The sequence below is a fragment of the Eschrichtius robustus genome, chromosome 4 (genome assembly GCF_028021215.1).
Source record: "Eschrichtius robustus isolate mEscRob2 chromosome 4, mEscRob2.pri, whole genome shotgun sequence".
Lineage (NCBI taxonomy): Eukaryota > Metazoa > Chordata > Mammalia > Artiodactyla > Eschrichtiidae > Eschrichtius > Eschrichtius robustus.
The window spans coordinates 14,659,525-14,684,108 of NC_090827.1; the positions used below are offsets into that span (position 1 = coordinate 14,659,525).

At 36.6% G+C, this 24,584-nt stretch overlaps 1 long non-coding RNA gene across 2 annotated transcripts in view; it reads right to left on the minus strand.

Annotated features, from left to right (window-relative positions):
- Positions 1-10,594: 10,594 nt before the first annotated feature.
- The window catches only part of LOC137763973 (uncharacterized), a 182,399-nt gene continuing 168,409 nt past the window's right edge, over positions 10,595-24,584 (minus strand). Inside the window, exons 4-6 of one of the 2 annotated variants that reach the window (XR_011073890.1) lie at positions 16,252-16,336; positions 14,135-14,243; positions 10,595-10,801 (exon numbers count right to left, since the gene is read on the minus strand). This is a non-coding gene — a long non-coding RNA (uncharacterized lncRNA). Of the gene's footprint in view, positions 10,802-10,954; positions 11,008-14,134; positions 14,244-16,251; positions 16,337-24,584 lie in introns of those variants that run through there. The other variant, XR_011073891.1, reaches the window with a different exon arrangement.

Genomic DNA, 24,584 nt, shown 5'->3' on the forward strand with positions numbered 1-24,584 from the left:
AGACTGTGGGGCCTCTGGTTCCCCTAGCAAGTGCCTGCAAAAGTCAGGTGATGCAACCAGAAGCACATGGTAGTTAATGCCCCATGGGGGACACTTTGCCCAATGGGAGACAGGGGATAGAAAGGAGTGCTTCCTCTCCCAGAACAGTGCTCAGTCTAGCATTAGTTTTGCATGGCCTCTCTGACAGTGTCCAGTGGGACAAGCAATTACTGGGCTGTAAAGAAGCTGTAGCATTCAGCTTTCTCTTCTATTTTCTCCTTCCCTTTTTCATTTGTCCTTTCCCACCTCTCAACCTTCTCCCTTTCTTTCTCATTTCTTCCTCTCCCATTCCCTGCCCTTTCCCCTCTTCTTCTTCTCTTCCTAAACAATTCGATCCAAAACTCATTATTTGGGGCTGAGCAAGATATGTGTCCACAATAGGAGGTGTGGGGATAGATTGAGGAGAAAGAAGGAAATCCACGATGGCCCAGAGTGGATTGTGGTACCTGGAAGTGGAGCCCTGGAGCCAAGCAAAGTGAGGAGACCACCCATGAGGAGGTGGGGGAAAGCAGCAGCAAGTAAGATTGTCTCCATATGAGTAGACTGATCAAATAAAGATGATGGGAGCCATGTTTCTCACTGTCAGAGAGGGGAGTCACAAATAGAGAAAGGGAGAAAACCAGATTAAGTCCCATGGTGTTCGACTGAAATTAGAAATATAGGGGTGAAATCATGACTTTGAAGCTATATAGATAGATACAGAAATAAATATAGATGTGAACATGTATATGTATATGTGTGTGTGTGTGTGTCTGTGTGTTCTCTAGCTCTGGCCACTGAGAGAGTCTAGGAGTTGAAACCCTCAAATAGCAATACAGACAATTAGGGCCCACACACTGCTTTTTAAATATCACTCTTCACTATAAGGAATCAGCCCTCTTTGGAAGAATGGCTGGTTTCAAGGCTGGGGCTGAGAAAAAACGAGATGAACCTAGAACATCTTATCCTGCCGAAAAGTGAGAAAGTTCTTAAAAGTGATGATGTTTCACCGAGACACAGAAGCCAGCGTGAAGGCATAAACATAACACAGGCCAAACCTAGCACAATTTTAGCAACAAAATAAATAACAGTAATGAATTATAACCCACTGAATAAAACACATTCATGAGTCCATAATGATGTATCAATGAAACATTTTCAATTTGATGAGGAACATTATCTCAAAGTAACTCACAACAAAATATTTATTAATTACAGAGTAAATAGTGGAGAAGCCTGATAGTCACCACTTGATCAAGTGATCAAAGTTAACCTCACCAATAATGGAAAAAATCAGAATCGTGCACCACTTGATAGGATGCAATGAGAAGAACACAGAATCAATTCTGTGATATTCATCCCAAAGATGTAGAACCTGAATGTAATCATGAGGAAACATCAGACACAGATTAAGGGAACTTCTACAAGATGACTGGCCTGTAATCTTCAAAAATGTTATGGTCTTGAAAATCAAGGAAAAACTGGGGAATTCGACTGCAAACTGAAAGAGGATAAAGAGACATGGCAACTAACAGCAACATGAGATGATAGACTGGATCCTTTTGCTATAAAAGATATACCAACTGGCACAACTGGCATAACTGAATGGAGTCTTGGGATTAGATGACAGCAACGCATCTGGAATGATTTTCTTGGTTTTGACGTTTATGTTATGGTTATGAAGGAGATCGTCGGAAATACACACTAAAGCACGTAAGGGTAATGGGCATTATGTTGGCAATTTACTCTCAACTAATGCGGGGGGGGGGGGAGTCCCTTATTCCAGTCTTGCAAATTTTCTGTTACTTTGAAATTGGTTCCAAATTAAGAGGCAGAATAGCAGAAGCAGCAGAATCTGTGGCAGGGCTAACAGTCCCCTCTGCATTTGCTCTCCCTTCCTTCCTGACTCACTCTCTTTTCCCTTTCTCCTGCTTCCTTCAGGCTCTGTAGTCTAGGGAACCCTTTCTATGTTACTGGGCAATTCACAGAATCTACACTGGCTACCAGACCTATGGAATGTGAAGTGTTATAATAGAAAGTCCAGTTGGAAGCCTCTGTATCTACATATTTGTACCAAAATAGAAATTCATAGAAATATCTTATATCTGGTGAACCACCATGAGACAACAAAGTGACATTGCAATCAGATATACCGATCATAAATGTGGGGATATCTAATCCACAAAGCCATAAAGGTAGACATGCACAGTAATATATCCTCTTCAGTGGTAGTGATACATGAAAGAAGGGACTTGCACAGATCCTGGAGACACAATTAGGCTTCATAAGCAGATGCTCACACTACCAGAACTTCCATTCCTGGTACACTGTTATTTCTCCTTTAATCCACACCTATGGTCTTATGAGACTTCATCATGACCAGCTGATAAGGAAGAAATAGGTTAAACTATGGGTTATGAATGGTTTTATATGATTTGAAGATACATACTGGAAGCAGGAAGCCCTGAAGTACATAGGGAAAGAAATACTTCTGATGAGAAGAAATTTTCAGGGTTACATTTGGCTGTCCACCCTACCTAGGAGAGTTGGCTAGAGTTATACATCCACATTAGTTCATTGACCGTGGTGGATGGTTTCATCAGATGATCAGAGACTTGGAAAGGATGATACTGGGGGACTAAGGAAAAGGAGATCCAAGGAATAGTTAAGTGTAGGGACTTCTCAAAATCGGCACAGTAGAGATTGGTTCAAGATGGTGGAGTAGAAGGACATGCTCTCACTCCCTCTTGCAAAAGCACCTAGATCACAACTAACTGCTGAACAACCATTAACAGGAAGACACTGGAACTCACCAAAAAAGATACCCCACATCCAAAGACAAAGGAGAGCCACAATGAGATGGTAGGAGGGGCGCAATCACAATAAAATCAAATCCCATAACCAATGGGTGGGTGACTCACAAACTGGAGAACACTTATACCACAGAAGTCCACCCACTGGAGTGAAGGTTCTGAGCCCCACGTCAGGCTTCCCAACCTGGGGGTCCGGCAATGGGAGGAGGAATTCCCAGAAAATCAGACTTTGGAGGCTAGTGGGATTTGATTGCAGGACTTCGGCAAGACTGGGGGAAACAAAGACTCCACTCTTGGAGGGCAGACACAAAGTAGTGTGCACATCGGGACCCAGGGGAGGGAGCAGTGACCCCATAGGAGACTGAACCAGACCTACCTACTAGTGTTGGAGGGTCTCCTGCAGAGGCCGGGGGTGGCGGTGTCTCACCATGAGGACAAGGACACTGGCAGCAGAAGTTCTGGGAAGTACTCCTTGGCGTGAGCCCTCCCAGAGTACACCATTAGCCCCACCAAAGAGCCCAGGTAGGCTCCAGTTTTGGGTCGCCTCAGGCCAAACAACCAACAGGGAGGGAACCCAGCCCCACCCATCAGCAGACAAGCGGATTAAAGTTTTACTGAGCTCTGCCCACCAGAGCAACAGCCAGCTCTACCCACCACCAGTCCCTCCCAACAGGAAACTTGCACAAGCCTCTTAGATAGCCTCATCCAGCAGAGGGCAGACAGTAGAAGCAAGAAGAACTACAATCCTGCAGCTTGTGGAACAAAAACCACATTCACAGAAAGACAGACAAGATGAAAAGGCAAAGGGCTATGTACCAGATGAAGGAACAAGATAAAACCCCAGAAAAACAACTAAATGAAGCGGAGATAGGCAACCTTCCAGAAAAAGAATTCAGAAAAATGATAGTGAAGATGATCCAGGACCTCGGAAAAAGAATGGAGGCAAAGATCGAGAAGATGCAAGAAATGTTTAACAAAGACCTAGAATAATTAAAGAACAAACAAACAGAGATGAACAATACAATAACTGAAATGAAAAATACACTAGAAGGAAGCAATAGCAGAAATAACTGAGGCAGAAGAACAGATAAGTGACCTGGAAGACAGAATGGTGGAACAGAATGAAGAAAAAAGAATGAAAAGAAATGAAGACAGCCTAAGAGACCTCTGGGACAACATTAAACGCAACAGCATTTGCATTATAGGGGTCCCAGAAGGAGAGGAGAGAGAGAAAGGACCTGAGAAAATATTTGAAGAGATTATAGTCAAAAACTTCCCTAACATGGGAAAGGAAATAGCCATCCAAGTCCAGGAAGTGCAGAGAGTCCCATACAGGATAAACCCGAGGAGAAACACACCAAGACACATAGCAATCAAATTGGTAAAAATTAAAGACAAAGAAAAATTATTGAAAGCACCAAGGGAAAAACGACAAATAACATACAAGGGAACTCCCATAAGGTTAACAGCTGATTTCTCAGCAGAAACTCTACAAGCCAGAAGGGAATGGCATGACATATTTAAAGTGATGAAAGAGAAGAACCTACAACCAAGATTACTCTACCAGGCAAGGATCTCATTCAGATTCGATGGAGAAATCAAAAGCTTTGCAGACAAGCAAAAGCTAAGAGATTTCAGTACCACCCAACCAGCTCTACAACAAATGCTAAAGGAACTTCTCTAAGTGGGAAACACAAGAGAAGAAAAGGACCTACAAAAACAAACCCAAAACAATTAAGTAAATGGTAATAGGAACATACATATCAATAATTACCTTTAACGTGAATGGATTAAATGCTCCAACCAAAAGACAGAGGCTCGCTGAATGGATACAAAAACAAGACCCATATATATGCTGTCTACAAGAGACCCACTTCAGACCTAGGGACACATACAGACTGAAAATGAGGGGATGGAAAACGATAGTCCATGCAAATGGAAATCAAAAGAAAGCTGGAGTAGCAATACTCATATCAGATAAAATAGACTTTAAAATAAAGAATGTTACAAGAGACAAGGAAGGACACTACATAATGATCAAGGGATCAATCCAAGAAGAAGATATAACAATTATAAATATATATGCACCCAACATAGGAGCACCTCAATACATAAGGCAACTGCTAACAGCTATAAAAGAGGAAATCGACAGTAACACAATAATAGTGGGGGACTTTAACACCTCACTTACACCAATGGACAGATCATCCAAAATGAAAATAAATAAGGAAACAGAAACTTTAAATGACACAATAGACCAGATAGATTTAATTGATATTTATAGGACATTCCATCCAAAAACAGCAGATTACACGTTCTTCACAAGTGCGCATGGAACATTCTCCAGGATAGATCACATCTTGGGTCACAAATCAAGCCTCAGTAAATTTAAGAAAATTGAAATCATATCAAGCATCTTTTCTGACCACAATGCTATGAGATTAGAAATCAATTACAGGGGTAAAAAACATAAAAAACACAAACACATGGAGGCTAAACAATACGTTACTAAATAACCAAGAGATCACTGAAGAAATCAAAGAGGAAATCAAAAAATACCTAGAGACAAATGACAATGAAAACACGACGATCCAAAACCTATGGGATGCAGCAAAAGCAGTTCTAAGAAGGAAGCTTATAGCAATACAAGCCTACCTCAAGAAACAAGAAAAATCTCAAATAAACAATCTAACCTTACACCTAAAGGAACTAGAGAAAGAAGAACAAACAAAACCCGAAGTTAGCAGAAGGAAAGAAATCATAAAGATCAGAGCGGAAATAAATGAAATAGAAACAAACAAAACAATAGCAAAGATCAATAAAACTAAAAGCTGGTTCTGTGAGACGATAAACAAAATTGATAAACCATTAGCCAGACTCATCAAGAAAGAGAGGGAGAGGACTCAATAAAATTAGAAATGAAAAAGGAGAAGTTACAACAGACACCTCAGAAATACAAAGCATCTTAAGAGACTACTACAAGCAACTCTATGCCAATAAAATGGACAATCTGGAAGAAATGGACAAATTCTTAGGAAGGTATAACCTTCCAAGCCTGAAACAGGAAGAAATAGAAAGTATGAACAGACCAATCACAAGTAATGAAATTGAAACGGTGATTAAAAATCTTCCAACAAACAAAAGTCCAGGACCAGATGGCTTCACAGGTGAATTCTATCACACATTTAGAGAAGAGCTAACACCCATCCTTCTCAAACTCTTCCAAAAAATTGCAGAGGAAGGAACACTGCCTAACTCATTCTATGAGGCCACCATCACCCTGTTATCAAAACCAGACAAAGATGTCATAAAAAGAGAAAACTACATACCAATATCACTGATGAATACAGATACAAAAATCCTCAACAAAATACTAGCAAACAGAATCCAAAAACACATTAAAAGGATCATACACTATGATCAAGTGGGATTTATCCCAGGGATGTAAGGATTCTTCAATATATGCAAATCAATCAATGTGATACACCATATTAACAAATTGAAGAAGAAAAACCATATGATCATCTCAATAGATGCAGAAAAAGCTTTTGACAAAATTCAACACCCATTTATGATAAAAACTCTCCAGAAAGTGGGCATAGAGTGAACCTACCTCAACATAATAAAGGTCATATATGACAAACCCACAGCAAACATCATTCTCAATGGTGAAAAACTGAAAGCATTTCCTCTAAGATCAGGAACGAGACAAGGATGTCCACTCTCACCACTATTATTCAACATAGTTTTGGAAGTCCTAGCCATGGCAATCAGAGAAGAAAAAGAAATAAAAGGAATACAGATTGGAAAAGAAGAAGTAAAACTGTCACTGCTTGCAGATGACATGATACTATACATAGAGAATCCTAAAGATGCCACCAGAAAACTACTAGAGCTAATCAATGAATCTGGTAAAGTTGCAGGATACAAAATTAATGCACAGAAAATCTCTTGCATTCCTATACACTAATGATGAAAAATCTGTAAGAGAAATTAAGGAAACACTCCCATTTACCACTGCAACAAAAAGAATAAAATACCTAGGAAAAAACCTACCTAGGGAAACAAAAGACCTGTATGCAGAAAACTATAAGACACTGATGAAAGAAATTAAAGACGATACAAACAGTTGGAGAGATATACCATGGTCTTGGATTGGAAGAATCAATATTGTGAAAATGACTATACTACCCAAAGCAATCTACAGATTCAATGCAATCCATATCAAATTACCAATGGCATTTTTTACAGAACTAGAACAAAAATCTTAAAATTTGTATGGAGACACAAAAGCCCCCGAATAGCCAAAGCAGTCTTGAGGGAAAAAATGGAGCTAGAGGAATCAGACTCCCTGACTTCAGACTATACTACAAAGCTACAGTAATCAAGACAATATGGTACTGGCACAAAAACAGAAACATAGATCAATGGAACAGGATAGAAAGCCCAGAGATAAACCCACACACTTATGGTCAACTAATCTATGACAAAGGAGGCAAGGATATACAATGGAGAAATGACAGTCTCTTCAATAAGTGGTGCTGGGAAAACTGGACAGCTACATGTAAAAGAATGACATTAGAACACTCCCTAACACCATACGCAAAAATAAACTCAAAATGGATTAGAGACCTAAATGTAAGACTGGACACTATCAAACTCTTAGAGGAAAACATAGGAAGAACACTCTGACATAAATCACGGTAAGATCTTTTTTGATTCACCTCCTAGAGTAATGGAAATAAAAACAAAAATAAACAAGTGGGATCTAATGAAACTTAAAAGCTTTTGCAAAGCAAAGGAAACTACAAACAAGACGCAATGACAGCCCTCAGAATGGGAGAAAATATTTGCAAACGAATCAAGAGACAAAGGATTAATCTCCAAAATATATAAACAGCTCATGCAGCTCAATATTAAAAAAACAAACAACCCAATCCAAAAATGGGCAAAAGACCTAAAGAGACATTTCTCCAAAGAAGACATACAGATGGCCAAGAAGCACATGAAAAGCTGCTCAACATCACTAATTATTAGAGAAATGCAAATCAAAAACTACAATGAGGTATCACCTCACACCAGTTAGAATGGGCATCATCAGAAAATCTACGAACAACAAATGCTGGAGAGGATGTGGAGCAAAGGGAACCCTCTTGCACTGTTGGTGGGAATGTAAGTTGATACAGCCACTATGGAGAACAGTATGGAGGTTCCTTAAAAAACTAAAAATGGAATTACCATATGACCCAACAATCCCACTACTGGGCATATACCAGAGAAAACCATAATTCAAAAAGACACATGCACCGCAATGTTCACTGCAGCACTATTTACGATAGCCAGGTCATGGAAGCAACCTAAATGCCCATCGACAGACGAATGCATAAAGAAGATATGGTACATATATACAATGGAATATTACTCAGCCATAAAAAGGAACGAAATTGGGTCATTTGTAGAGACGTGGATGAATCTAGAGACTGTCATACAGAGTGAAGTAAGTCAGAAAGAGAAAAACAAATACCATATGCTAACACATATATATGGAATCTAAGAAAAAAAAAAAAAGATCATGAAGAACCTAGGGGCAGGATGGGAATAAAGACGCAGACCTACTAGAGAATGGACTTGAGGACAGTGGGAGGGGGAAGGGTAAGCTGGGACAAAGTGAGAGAGTGGTATGGACATATAAACACTACCAAATGTAAAACCGATAGCTAGTGGGAAGCAGCCGCATAGCACAGGGAGATCAGCTCGGTGCTTTGTGACCACCTAGAGGGGTGGGATAGGGAGGGTGGGAGGGAGGGAGATGCAAGAGGGAAGAGATATGGGGATATATGTATATGTATAGCTGATTACTTTGTTACAAAGCAGAAACTAACATACCATTGTAAAGCAATTATACTCCCATAAAGATGTTTTAAAAAAAAATTGACTCAGAAAGAAGTATGATATCTGAATATATCTATATTCAGAGATTAAATAAGTAATTTTAAAACTTCCTATAAAGAAAAGCTTGACTCAGATAGCTTCACTGGTGAATTCTACCAACACTTAAGGAAGAATTAATACAAATACTTCACAAGTCTTCCAAAATATAGAAGAGGAGGGAATACTTCTGAGCTCATTCTATGTTGCCAGTATTACCCTGATACCAAAACCAGGCCAAGACATCACAAGAAAAGAAAACTACATACCAATACCTGTTATGAATATAGATGCAAAAATCCTTAATAAAAAAAAGCTAGAAAACTGAATCCAGCAACGTATAAGAAGTATTACACACCATGACCAAGTGGATTTATCTTAGCAATGCAAAGTTAGCTTAACATACAAAAGTCAATCAAGGTAGTATACTGTAATACCAGAATAAAGGACAAGAACCACATGATCACCTTTACTGGTGGAGCAAATACATTTGACAGAATCCAAGACCCATTCATGATAAAAACTCTCAGAAAACTAAGAATAGAAAGAAACTTCCTCAACCTAATAAAGGGCATCTATGAAATACCTCTAGCTAACATCACATTTACTGGTGAAAGACTAGAATACTTTCCCCTAAGATGAGGAAAAAGACAAGGATATTCACTTTCATCACTTCTATTCAACATTTTACTGGCGGTTCTATCCAATTAGACAATTGGATTGAATTGCAATTCTATCCAATTGTTTTTCTTGCAATTAGGCAAGAAAAACAAATAAAAGTCATCCAGATTGAAAAGGAAGAAGTAAAACTATATCAGCTTGCAAATGACATCATCCTGTATATAGAAAAGGGACATCACCAAGAAAGTGAAAATACAGCCAACAGAATGATAGAAAATATTTGTAAATCAGATAACTGATAAGGGACTTGTACTCAAAATATACAAAGAACTCTTACAATTCAATGATAAAAAGACATTTAAAAATGGACAAAAGATTTGAATAGATATTTCTTCAAGGAATATATACAAATATCTGATAAGCACACAAAAAGATTCTGGGCATCATTAGTCATCAGGGAAATGCAAATCAATATCACAATGAGATATTACTTCCCACATACTAGGATGGCTAGAATCAAAATGTCCAATAATAACAAGTTTTGATGAGGAATGGAAAAGTCAGAACCCTCATACCCTGCTTGTGGGAATGTAAAATGGTACAGCTGCTTTGAAATACAGTCTGGCAGTTCCTCAAATGATTAAACATAGAGATGCTATATGACCAGCAATTTTACTTCTAAGTATATACCCAAGAAAATGAAGATATATGTTCACACAGAAACTTGTATATGAGTGTTTATAGCAGCATTTTTCAGAATAGTTAAAAGATGGAAACAACCCAAATGTCTGTCAACTGATGAAGGGATGAACAAAATGTGGTATCTCCATACAATGGAATATTATTTGGCCACCAAAAGGACTGAAGTACTGATACACACTAGATCATAAATGAACCTTGAAAATATTAAGCTAAGTGAAAGAAGTCAGTCATAGAACACTGTAATATTATTTGGTTACATTCATACGAATGGACGATTTATGTTTTGATAAATGTTGCCTAATTTCCATCCATATTGTTCGTGGTAAAAAACCCAACCACAGACCTATTTCCCTCTCTTCTGCAAAATCTGGATATAACATTTAAATTTTTGCCAGTCTGGTGAACAAAAGACAGAATTCACATTGTTTCCATTGCACGTTTTTACTCTTTAGTGAGGTAGAATTTATTTCCCTGTGTCTATTTTCTTAGTTGTAAAAGAGCTATTCTTGTTGTTCATCCACTTTGCTGTTAGAATTCTTTGGCCAAATGTTTTTAGCTACAAGTAACAAAAACCCTCCTGAGCCCCAGATTAAAGATGGAAAAGAATTTATAGAAAGGATTCCACTTGGCTTATGGGCCCTGAAGGCAGGAAAGGCATCCTGGTCTCCCAGATCTTGAACAAGTGTCTCCATCTGTATCTGACATCCACCTTCTTTCCCCTGAGGAAAAAAAAAAAAAGAAGACTACTTGCCTGGCATCATGTATGTTTTCTTCTCTTACTCAAAGATCATTCATAATAGTTCTTCAATCTAGGAAGAAATCTGTCCAGGCCAGCATAGTTAGGTAGGCATTCTGAGCATTATCTTTCTTTATGGCAGCCTCTTCACCTAGCATGGCTTTATTTCTCCTATCCCCATCCTCTCCTCTTAATGAGATACAAATATGAAACAGAAAGTAAAAAGAATTATAAAAGCTGGAGGTAATTTTAAAGATCATGTAGGCAGATACAAATATAAAATAGGAGGTGAATAGAATTATAAAACCGTAGAGCTGGATGGAATTTAAAGATCAGGCAGCCCATTCCCCAAATTTCCAAGATAAAGAAACTCAGGCTTAAGAGGCTAAATGATTGGCTCAAGCTTTCATTCCAAGTAAGTGAGCAGATGCAAGCCCTCAATTCCTCTGCTTTCTAAGTCCTGTTCCCTTTTCCAAATGTCCTAGGACTTCTGATTATATGTATATCAATCTATTCAGATTTCTTATTTAACAGGTGGTATTCAATAAAACTGGCACAAACTATCTGAATATATGTAACTCCTCATTACATAGAACTGTATGCTTAATCTCATTTTCTATTTATATCAATGAATATATACCTGTATAACTATGAAAATTAGAGCTTATTTATCAGCCTAAGATCTAAAAAAAAAAAAATTATCTCTGGAAGACTGTGAGTTTTTATGTTTCTTAATCTAATTTCACAATTACAATCATTCAATGATTTTTACAGCTGGAATTAAAATTCACCATACAATTATTTAACTGAAATAAGGTAATAAAATTCCTTGTGTGACTTATCACACATAAATCAATTGTCCCAATTACTCAGTTTTACTTCATCTCACAATTTTTTGCATGTACTTGTTCATAGCTGTGCTAGCCATCTGGAATGCCTAGAACATTGCTGCAGGGGATGACACCGACAGCAACTGTAGCTTGGTGGTATAAAACACACCTAGTGATTTGAGTTCTTAAATTTCAGCAGTTAAATCTCACATCAACAAAGATGATTTTCTTCTGAAAAAATTTTCATACTCTAATAATATTTAGTTTTGTGACATGGATAGTGAAATAGAACAGCAAGTCAACTTCACAGTTGTAATTAATGTATCTTCAATTTGGGGAAAACCACTCTCACCATTTTGATTAAAGAAATATACTGAGGGCTTCCCTGGTGGCGCAGTGGTTGAGAATCTGCCCGCCAATGCAGGGGACACGGGTTCAAGCCCTGGTCTGGGAAGATCCCACATGCCGCGGAGCAACTAGGCCCGTGAGCCACAACTACTGAGCCTGCGCATCTGGAGCCTGTGCTCCGCAACAAGAGAGGCCGCGACAGTGAGAGGCCCGTGCACCACGATGAAGAGTGGCCCCCGCTCGCCGCAACTAGAGAAAGCCCTCGCACAGAAATGAAGACCCAAAACAGCCAAAAATAAATAACTAAATAAATAAATTTATAAAAAAAAAGAAATATACTGATATTTCACAATATATTTATTAAAATAATATCACACATTCTCATGGATTTAGATTTAAATTGCTTATTTGGATGAAAAGATGAGCACTTTAGATATCCACAGGCCATCTTTTTTTCCAGTAAATTTTGTGGTTGTCATAGAAAAATTATCAAAATTGCCCCATGTGTCATAAAATTTAACAAAAATCTACACTGAACACTCTTACTGTTATGTATAAATTACCTGTGCATAGTGTATTCCAGCAGGCAACTAACCACCTGAGGCTTATGAAGACCTTTATTTATATTTTGTATTACCTATATTTTCTATCACCCAAATAAAAAGTTGTGTTTTCATAAAATACCATTTGCTTATAATTTACGAGGTTTCACTGCAGCCTCTATGCACTTTGAGTGTTTGAATGAAGGTTTGAGCCTCAAATATAAACTTGGGATACATGTAGGCATTTTTTAAAATTGCCAGTAGGAAATTAGACTTCTCCTAGATTCTTTCACAAAAATCGTAGGTCTTGTTGGGCTTCTCTGAGAGTGTGTTGATTTTCCAGCTATCCAAAATTGGACTTGTTCCCAATAAGTTCCTAGGTCTTTACCTGATGGTCTTGAGATACCTAACTTTGGTTTAGTTGCCCATGAACTAGGGTCGAAAAGCAGCAGGGGGTTGATAACCCTGGAAGTTCAGTCTAATGCTCTGCCATTATGGAATTTCTCTGACCTGCTTCGTGACAGTAGTCCAATCCTTCATGTAATCTCCTTCAATGTGTATGTTTTTAACAGATGGATCACTAAGCTTTTGATCTCTGAGGGCTAAACTGAGGCATGTAGAATCAAGATTATTTACTGTTATAGTGTAACTGATATCTTTAATGGACTGGCTAAGTGATATTATGCCCCAGCTTATGAGATCTATACTAAATTAGTGAAGATATTCATATATCATACATTTATACAAGACATATATTCTGTCTTTCAAAGCACTACAAAGAAATGTAAAACATAAATTTGATGATATTAGTTGTATTTCTCTTCATTGAGCATAAATGTGTAAGCCTATAATTGAAAAGGATTTTATTACAACAGTTCCACAAAGTCACATTACAGAAAAATGTTAAGTGCCTGTTTTAAAAGTCCAAAACAGTACCCAGTCAGATGTCTTTACCATTTGTAGTATTTTGAGGACCATGAATATAGAAAATGAAGTAGCAGGGATAAAATAGACTTTGCCAAGAGAGGAACTGAAATTTACACTTCCAAAGTACATTTTTTATGAATCAGAATACAATATTTTTGCCTTTGACTATTAAAAAATTTTATTTCTAACTTTGTTTGCTTCATTGCCATGCCTTTTTCATTCGAGATTTAAATTTAACCATAGGTTTTTTCCCCACACAAATAGACATTTTAGGGCAAAGAATACACAGTGCTATAATCGGAAGATGAAATAAGTAGTGCACACTCTCTGATATAATGTCAGGCATGGTATTTTTATTCATAAAATAAATTCCTAGAGATTTGCTGGTTTGGAAACTTACTTCAAACGGTTGTAAAATGTCTGGAAGACAGAGAGTGCTATTCAAATGTTTGTGTGAATGCTTCAGACCTTGCCACACCTTAAGGAAGAGGGAGTTTTTGGAAAAGGGTGTTCTCCTTGTGTAGGTAAAAACGACTAATATACATTATGACTCACTCATTAGCAAATTGTTAGCAATTTATTCACAGAAATTTCCAGGCAAAGTATCTTGTAGAATTGCCCAGGAGACTCCTAGAGGAAGTAATAAGTATTATTTCCATGTCTACTTACAAGATGGACTTAGTGAACTCAGGCCAAGAAGAGTATTTGTCTCTTGTAGTAACCATTCCAATGTAACAATTTACTGTTATGATCTCTTTTCCATTGTCTAATTAATGGCCTGTAGCAACAAAGGAAAGAAATATATATAACATAGAAACTTTGATTTTTCTATACAAATTTGTATATTAAAATGATTCAAATTCTTAAGGTACTGCAAAGTCCTAAAACTGTAATCAGTTATTGTCAACTTCAATCACCCAGAACACCTGTTGTTTATCTATTTATATATCACTCTCTGTGCTAGGCATCCTTCTAAGTGCTTTACAAATACTTATCTACTTAATCCTTAGAAAAACTCTGTAAGGTAAATTCTGGCTTTATTCCCATTTTAAAGATAGAGAAACTGAGGGACACCAAGGTAAAGTAACTTTCTCAAAATACCCAGCTATTTAATGGCAGAGCCCGATACTATTCAGGCCAGCTGACTTCAGAGTCTGTGCTCTGAACCTCTTCCATGCGGCCTCTCCGGTTTTTTACCTTTCCTCTTCTGCTCCTCCCTGCATCTGAGAACATCAGATTCATTTATGAACAAGTGAGAATTTCTTTGTCAGAGAATGAAAGAAAATAGGGGAGGCGGGAGGGCACAAGACTGAAAGTCTAATAGAACAAGGCATGCACGCAAGGACTCTCCTCATTGTTGAATACTGAAAATGAAATCCCACTTGGGACACTTTGAATCACAGCCTCATGCTAATGTTTACTAGAGGTAATAAATATGTGATACAACTTCACACTTAGAAGTGAAGAAATCAGCATACCTACAAAGATGGGTGTGGTTCATAGGATGGAGCTATTCTCAAATATGGGACAAAGTGCTTGGGTTATATCACAGAAATGTGGGAAAGTTTCAGACTCTTTTGCCAGGATGCACATTGCCATAAACTAGAGACCGGAGATAAACATAAAATAGATTAAATGCAGTAACCATAAAATTAAGATAACAATACCAACCTATATCTCAGAGATATTGTCATAGTAATTAATAAAATGACTATAAGCAAGGGAAAGAAGTTCTAAATTGAAAAATAGATGTCTCCTGATAATAAAAAACAAAATTAATGCCTTCCCATTTAAGGAGGAGCCACAGCAAAAAAAAAATTTTTTTTATATACAGCTGTCACTTTACTGGCTGTTTTTTCTCTATATGCATTTCAAATGATATGAAGAATATTCATAAATGGACTAAAGTTACACTAATACAGCCATATATTCATGAACTGGGAAGCTTAAGGTTTTGTGATTATAGCAAATGAATCTTTGAGCCTTAATCCAAAAGAAGGAATTCCTGGTAAAACTTATGACAGTTACTGGCCTAAAAGAGTCCTAGAGACCTGAAAAAGTCTGTGCATCTCCAGAAATATTTACTGCAAAGAGAAGCATAGGAATGAGGGTCTGAAGTCCACTGAGTGTCCTCTACTACCTACTACAATAGGTTTAAAACCCTGCATCCTTGTCAGATGGAACCCACAACTTACTACTTCGGTGATCCATTAAACATTAGAGAGTCACACATGGCATTCAGATGCTTGTATAAAACAAACTGATAAGCAACATGACAATAGGGAAAGTGTCCTTTGCAACTGATTTTATAGAAGCTCTTCCTTGAGAGACAGGCCTGTCTGATTTTTTAGTTAAATTCTAAAGCCAGTTGGTGGAACTTCCCTGGTGGTCCAGTGGTTAAGACGCCATGCTCCCAATGCAGGGGTCCCGGGTTTGATCCCTGGTCAGGGAACTGGATCCTGCATGCCGCAACTAAGAGCCTGCATGCTGCAACTAAGACCCGGTTCAGCCAAATAAATAAATAAATAAATAAATAAATAAATAAATAATAAAGCCAGTTGGGACAAGAACATTTATTCTAACAGTTATTAATCCTTCATGGGTGAGAATTATTTCTAAATTCTAAAATCTAGCACAGCTGATTTTGTAAATAAATAAATAATTTAATTTGCAAGTTTCATAGAAATAATTATGTGAACTGAAGTTGATGCTGGCAAAAGAAGACCCACTCTTTACATATTCTGGGGTTTTCTTTTTGAGAATGACATCTTTTACCTTTTTCTTACCTTTTACTTTTGGCTTAAACAAAGGAGAAAGGATTTTCTATGGTGCAGCTCAGATTTCTTCCAATCAAACTTCTGTTTTAAGTGTCTTAACAAGAGATTTTAAAATCAGAAAGTTAGGTAGCAGTCTTAACAAATTTAATTATTCAATTCAATTATTTATTAATCATTTATTATGTATATGATACACAGATGCTATGCAGGATATGGCGAAGACAGAATACTCTGTGAGATTTCCAATTTAATGAGAGATAAAATCAAATCCAAAGCTAAGTAATAGAATAATATGTGTAGATTAAAATACCACTGGACCATACTAAGAGATTCCAACTGCAAGTGATTCATCTGTGCATTAAATTTGAGAATCTATTTTCTGAGAAACTGAGATATCATGATACTTTCAGACTATGTCAGATCATCGATGTGGTTTGCTGATAGTTAAAACACTTTCCCAAAATGAGTATGGATTTGTTGCCATTAATAAGGTTCTCCCCCTGCTCCACGGTGGTAAAATTTTTCCCAAGATAGAATTTCTAATAGTCTTGATGGGAACACAAGCCAGAGTAGAATTCACTATTATCCATAAATAATCTTCATGCCAGCAGTATCTGATTCAGTGTCAGATAAATGGTTCAACAAGAATTTAGTGAAGAAAGATAACTGTATGAATGTGAGATGGTGAAGGCATCTTGATAGATATGTACCATAAAGACTGATTTGGCCGAAAGGAAAAGAGAGGCCACAGCAGGTGGGAAAGAGTGTGGGCAAAGCCTTGAAGATGGAACTGCCCAAGGGATATAGGTGGAAGTGTGCCATGGGACACAGGGGATGGAAGCAGGGAGGGATTAAGAATTAGAATTCACCAGGGACATAGAGAATAGACTACTGGTTGCCAAGGGGTAGGAGGGTGGGAGAGGGCTGGATTAGGAGTTTGCGATTAGCAGATGTAAACTGGTATATATAGAATGGGTAAACAACAAGGTCCTACTGTATAGCACAGCGAAATATATTCAATATCCTGTGATAAAACATAATGGAAAAGAATATGAAAAAGAATGTACATATATGTATAACTGAGTCACTTTGCTGTACAGAAGTAATTAACACATTGTAATTCAACTATACTTCAATAAAAAATAAAAGAAAAATTAGAATTTACTTACATCTGAGGAGCAGCATGACATTTACAATACATCCATATACATACACACATACTTATATATGTATAATGTCTTCACTTATTTATATCTATAATGAAGAAACTAGACTAAATCATTGATTTGTCAATACATTAGGAATAAGTAGCGTGCCTGTTAAAATAATAGATTTCTAGGCCCTACCTCATAAGTGATAACTGCTGGGAATAGGGCCTGGGATCTTCAGTTTTATGAATTCTTTCCTGATTCTGTTGCTCTGGAATATTTGGGAATTCTTGGAACTTAATGAACTCTTCCAGCTTTAATATTTTAAGATTCTGTGTTTAGGGAGTCAAAAGCAGAATTCTGGAACTGCGCATTTGATACAATTTTGATGAGATTGAAAGAGGAGTTTGAGGCGTGTTTGTAAAAAACCAAGCTAAAGAGGTTATATACATTCTGGATACTATAGAAAGCCAAAGTCTGTTAGAAATTTTACCATTCTCAACATACATTTTTAATGTAAGTATATAAATTCAGGTTGACTACTTTTTAAACTATGGAGAAAAAGAACATACGATAAAATTTTGTTGTTTGTTTATTTTGGATATTATTGGAATGAATTAATATTATTTGTCCAACCTGCATATATATATGATATTTTGTTATCTGCCATCTGAATTTTTTAAAATTATAAGTCAGTACATTGGGTGGTAAGTTTTTTTGAAGCCACTCAACATGTATCTTCTACATAATACTGTATATGTATGTTTCCTAAAGAATTCTTAAGAAGAAAGTATATATAACAACTATACTTAGTGCCTCATAAACCATATTTTCCAAAGCTAGACATGATTTTGTCAGTGAAAATGTGATTTAATTGAGTGCTGCCTTCAAATGGCATTCTCTACTGGATGTCATGGAGATATGCAAATGAAGTTAAAGACATTGCCCTCATTCTCAGAGAATTTACAATATAATAGGGGAACAAAATGCAGATGAAAAGATATAACAACACATGCAAAGATGACATGGAAACAGGTACAAATTAATGTAACAAAAAATCAATGCTAAGAGAAATGGAATAATGGAATGATCAGTGTAGAGTAGAACCATTCAAGTGGTCTTGATGAAGAAAATTTATTTTAAATTGATGTTTGATAAAGGCACAAATATGGATCAAGAGACAAACAGTGGAAAGGATATTCTATTCAGAAAGCATGGCAAGACCTCTGGAGAACAAAGGGTTAGAAGAAAGAGCAAATAACTTAATATGATTGTTAAAAGATATAAAACTTGTGCCCAAATATAAAAATGTGATATATAATTCCCTTCGATTCTGTTTAGAATGAACCCTTAATCATCAACTCATGTATTTTTCCATTTCATGTAGGATAAGGAGACCTGTTATTAAGGATTCTGTGGAACTTTAGGGTTTCAACCTTCACTGAAAACCAGTGGCTAAAGAATATTGAAATACTGGTAAAGTTTTTAAAAAAACAAGAAATGAAGTTTGACCTAAGAAGAACACTTTTAAAAGTGTGTCTACAATATCTTAAAAATACAACTGCATCCCTCTTGCTCTTACAGTTGGAGCATTGCAATGATCAATTCTAAAAGCACAGACAGCAGTTTTAAAAGATTATTCCAAGAAAATTTCTGGAAATCTAATGCAAAGTATGGATATATTCTTGTGTATAATAATTTTTTATTTTGCTATAGAAATTCACATTCATAGTTTAAAGATAAAATAGCACTGGAGACAGGTGAAGATTTAGTAATCTCATGAACACATATCTCACCTCCACCCTCCTTTCTAACATATTTGTAATTGTTTGGTGAGATCAGTAGTCAGAGTTTACAGCATTGTGATTATGTAAACACTGTATACCGCCAAGTATACTACAATTATGTTGGTGTTTCATAAGATTATTTTCCCTAGTTAATACCTAACTTTTTTTTTGATTGGCCTGTTACGTGCCTATCTCTAATTTTCCCCAAAGATTCAAACAGACCTAGCAAAATTTTTTCCAAGTTTTCTACTATTTCAAATTGTCTATCCAGGAGATGTCAGTTCAGCTCCTCCATTCTCCTGCTCCACTGCAGACTGTCTGCTCTCTCCATCTTTACACAGCCATCATCCTAATAATTCCCTTCACAATGTCTTCCCCTCTTTTCACGGCTCCACCTCTTCCTTTTTCTTGATCTACTCCCTCATTTTAACATATCCTCCAATCAATTCCTAGGGGAAACAAGGTGAATGGGAGGTCACTTTTTGAAACACTGAGAATTTGAAAATATCTTTATCCTCACACTTAATTGAGTAAGAATTATTTTTTCTTTCAGTTGTAAGAGTATGGCTCTATTTTCTTCATACTTCAGTTTTGTTCTTGAGGTATCTAATGTCATTCTTATTTCTGATCTTTTATTCATGACCTGTTTTACCTTCAGGAAGACTTTAGGATTTTTTTTTTCTTTATTGCTATTCTGAAAGTTTATGATGATATGCCATTATATGGATTTTCATTATATTAGGCACTTTTCATGGGAAGAAATTCAAATTTCAGCACTTTAAGATATTTTCTCTAGGGTCATTCAGAGTTTTCTATACACATTACTTCAGAAATGCTAGGAATAAAGGAAGTGACTGAGGATTCCACAGTTCAGTATGAAGATTTTCACTACATACCATGTTCTCATCCCTACCTCTCACCCCTGTACTCTTAAATGCCAGGTACCCCCTGGTCCTGATTAAAACTCTCCTCTCCTGAGATATGAGAAAGGGTCTATGTTTATCCTTCACAGTACTTGACACCTTCAGTTGATGAATCTCTCACAGGTTCTGCATGGTGATTAACTACATAAGTAGGCCCGCACTATAATCACTTAGATGGTAACCCAACTAATTCAGTTCTCATTCCTCTATCTAATGTCCAGCTTCAAAAAATTTATTGAAATCTCCCTTATGTTACTGTCCCATCTCCAATTCTTTAAGAAATACAGCAAAAAGAAGGAAATGGCCAAAAATAGCTAGATAATCTATAATACTTATCTCGTTCTTCTTGTGGTTTAAAGTTGTAGCTCTTAGATTTTTGTGTCCTTATTAGTTCCCGAGTATAAAAGCTATTCTGAATCACAGAATTATACAACTAGAAGAGGTCTTGGAAATTAATTTTACAGATGAGTTAATGGCAGAAGCAGAAAGAGAATGTTAGTTTCAGGACTCTCATTAATAGCATTATGTATATTAGCATAGAATATTTCCCTAAGTAAAATGAAGAAATGCATTGGACATGATACCAAGATAACTGAGAAATGTAATTGCCTAAGAAGAATTTGAAGGAAAGTGAAATTATATACAACAAAGGACTATTAACTTTAATGTACAAAGCGTTATTTCAAACCCATTTAGCCCCCAAAAGAAATTTGTAATATAAAGTCAGCAAATAATTCAAAATAAAATAAAATGAGTACATAAATCAGGGTAAAAGCTAGGCTGATGTAATAAACAGGCCCAAAATACAGTGGCTTAAAGAACATAGTAATTAATTTCTCTCTCTTATAACAGTCATGGGTGACAAAGTCCAAGTCAGCTGAGTGGTTTTGTTTCACACTGTCATTCAGGAACACCATTTTCTCCCACCTCGTAGTTCTGCAATTTCCAAACACATTGTCATAGGCTCACCCATGTTCTAGGGGAAAGACAGTGGAAAAAAAACCACAGGGAAGTAGGCAGTCAGTGTTTTAAGGCCAAGATCCATAGGTGGCACATGTCCTTCTGTTTACACTGCTGATAATCTAGCCACAAAGTGAAACCTAGCTGCAAGCGGGGCTGGGGAATGAGGCCTGTAGCCGAGCAGACACATGGAAAAGAGGGGAACTACGGATTCATGCTGCAGAAGAATGGAAGAAGAGATTTTGGTGGCAACTGGCTGCCTCTGACACAATGAGATACTACTTTTCAGGAATGCAATAAACAAATATCTCAAAATAATAGTATTCAGTGTTAGCAAACATGAGCTGAAATGAGCACATTCATATGTTCATGGTGCAAGATTTTCTGGTGTAATCTTCCTGAAAAGCAACTTGGTGATGCTTATCAAAAACCTTAAAAATAATCATGTCATTTGAGCCAGTAATATTAATCCTAGGAATTTAGAGCAATGGAAAAAAATCACAAAAGACCTCAAATATTCTTATATTTAAGAATATTTAAGAATTGTTTATAACAGTGAAAGAGCTGGAAAAACGAAGAATTTTGCTAGTTATCTTCATCTAAGGTTACTAACTCACGCTTCATCATATAAATGTTTCTGGTCATAATGGAACAGATGCTTTTATGATTTCCGCCTGCTAATCCAACTACCCTTTTGCTTTGAAGAAAAACTCACAAAACTCACACGGAGAAGGAGGAGGGGTAGAAGGGGGGGAGGAGGAGGAGGAGGGGTAGAGAAGGGGGAGGCGTAGGAGGAGAAGGACAAGAGAATAAGACGGAGGAGGATAAAACTTTATCTACTGATTGGAAAAGCACATCACACCTGGAGAGGAAAATTATATAAAATGGTCAAACTGCATTATATTGTAGTAAAATTATCAGACTTGAAATATAATAAAATACTTATTTTGACATCCCAGCAATAACATCAACTTACTCATAAACAGGGTAACCATATAATGTAACTTCCAACCTTTGAGAATAAAAGACAGTGTTGTTAAAAAGTATGCCTGGACAATAGGCATAAATTGGGACTGTCTCACAAAAGCCAGTAAAGGAGAAAAACAAAAATCGGACAGGCCTTCAAGTCAACACTGAACATGAAAAATTCATTGAGCATTGCCTACAAATTACCGAAAAAAGACACTGTCACCTAATAAAAAAATTATACCTGGCTATTTTATCATCTAAGTATAAGAGTAAACCATTTTGAAAAAGAAAAAACAATTAGATTAAGAACTTCATCCAAGTACGAGATGAATGAGGAAAAGGTGATGATGAATATTAATCCTATATAACCATAGGACCAAGAGTAACATAGATATAGGGTTATGATTAAGGAATCAAGCAAAAATGGTATAAACTTTGACAATATAGAAATGAGATCTCTCACAAAAATTATACAGTGAAGCAGTTGAGAATCTGGGGAAAAAATAATGCACACTGATAACCTCATCTTATGTAGCTGGGATTTAAGATATATCACTTAAAGCTAGAAAATTATAATAGAGTCATAAGAACATGTAACAGTAAAATTAAACACTAAGAAAGATATTATAATCAATCACAATGAATGGGAAAGAGAATGGGTAAAAGAATGGGAAGGAAAAAGAAATACCTAATTTTTTTTATTACTCATCGAAGGAAATTAACAGATACTATTTAAAATGGTAGAGGATTAAGAGTATTATGTAAAGTAATAGTTATAAATGTAATAAATAGAACACAAATGCAAACCTTCAAAACACTCAATCAAAATAATAAAAACAAACCAAAAAACTTTAAACCCACAAAAATATTTTAAAGCATAATGTAATATTATAGAAGTATGACCCCAAAAGTACCTGTCATAACAACAAATGTCTAAACTAACCTATTAAAAGAAGAAAAATATTTTCAAATATATTTGCCTCTGGGTGTATACTTTTCACTTTGGGTGATTCCTCAATTATGCCTTTTTAAAAAGTCTTGCAAAGGCAGTAAGGACATAACATTCTAGGAGCTACATCACATGGCAAACGAAAGTGCTTGTGTTTGTGTGTCTTTCTGTGGATACATAAGGCCATGCTATGTGTGTGATATGATCTTTTATATAACATTGCTTTTGGGACACAATTAAATCTCACTTTAAGAGTTATGTACATCTTTATGTTTGAAGGAGAGGCTTAGTTGGTTTGACCTGTAAAAGGTCTGAATCCATTTAAAAATGAGCCATTTTGTATACTCTATATTTTTATCCAATTATTTCAATCAACAAACTACATGATCCAAAAGCCACTAGAATTAATTATTCATCATCAGTAAAACTTTGGCAATAACCTCTTTTAGGAAGTGGTAACATTGACTGGCAAGCCCACTGAAATACCTGAACCCATGGTGGGCTTGCACAGTTTGCCCTTAGTATCATTACACTGATTTTCAGCATGGGAATCATCTTGGCCCACCCTTCATAATATCCTTTATTAAATCTTGAAAATTAATTTTCACGGGTGACTGAGCTCAGTTAAATGGCTCTGATTTCAAGCCATTAAGGGATGCCAGCTTGTTAATGTGAAATATCAATTAAAACAAAAATTCCAAGCATTTCTTAAAGGAGTTTAGCTACATTAAGAAATCTTGGAGAGTCTCCGAGTTAATTTGCTTCACACATTTATTTCTTTTTCATTAACAAGGTTGGGACAACATCATGTAAGTGGTTAAATTTGTTTTTACTTAACGGATCACTGATCCTTCATGGTCTTTTCAAATCCATTCCACCAATCAACTTTTCAAAAACAAGTTCTCAAAACATCTGCATACACATGCAAATTTGTAACCTCAAAGAAAAAAGACAACGATTACAGAATTGCATACCCCAAATTAGACATTAAGACTGAGGGAGGGCTTCCCTAGTGGCGCAGTGGTTGAGAGTCTGCCTGCCAATGCAGGGGACACGGGTTCGAGCCCTGGTCTGGGAGGATCCCACATGCCGCGGAGCAACAAAGCCCGTGCGCCACAACTACTGAGCCTGCGCGTCTGGAGCCCGTGCTCCCGCAACAAGAGAGGCCGTGACAGTGAGAGGCCCGCGCACCGCGATGAAGAGTGGCCCCCGCTCGCCGCCACTAGAGAAAGCCCTCGCGCAGAAACGAAGACCCAACACAGCCAAAAATAAATAAATAAATAAAGACTGAGGGAATGTAGGCTGCAAACTGGAATTTGTGTCCAGGACCTGTTTCATCCAGAGCATTCTTTGATGCTGCAATTATTTTTCCAAGTTCTTATTCTGAGGAAAAAAATAAAAAATTTGTTTTGTATTAACATTTTGACCCATGTTTACCATGTAAAGAGTAGTATTTATGGTTTTCTTGGAGTATGTATAAAATTGCTAGGTCATCAGCATGAACCATTTAACCATATCATATATGTTTTTTTCCTGTTATTCATAAAATTATAAGCACAGTAATGAAAAGTTATCACATACTGACTTTTAAATTAGATTAGCACTA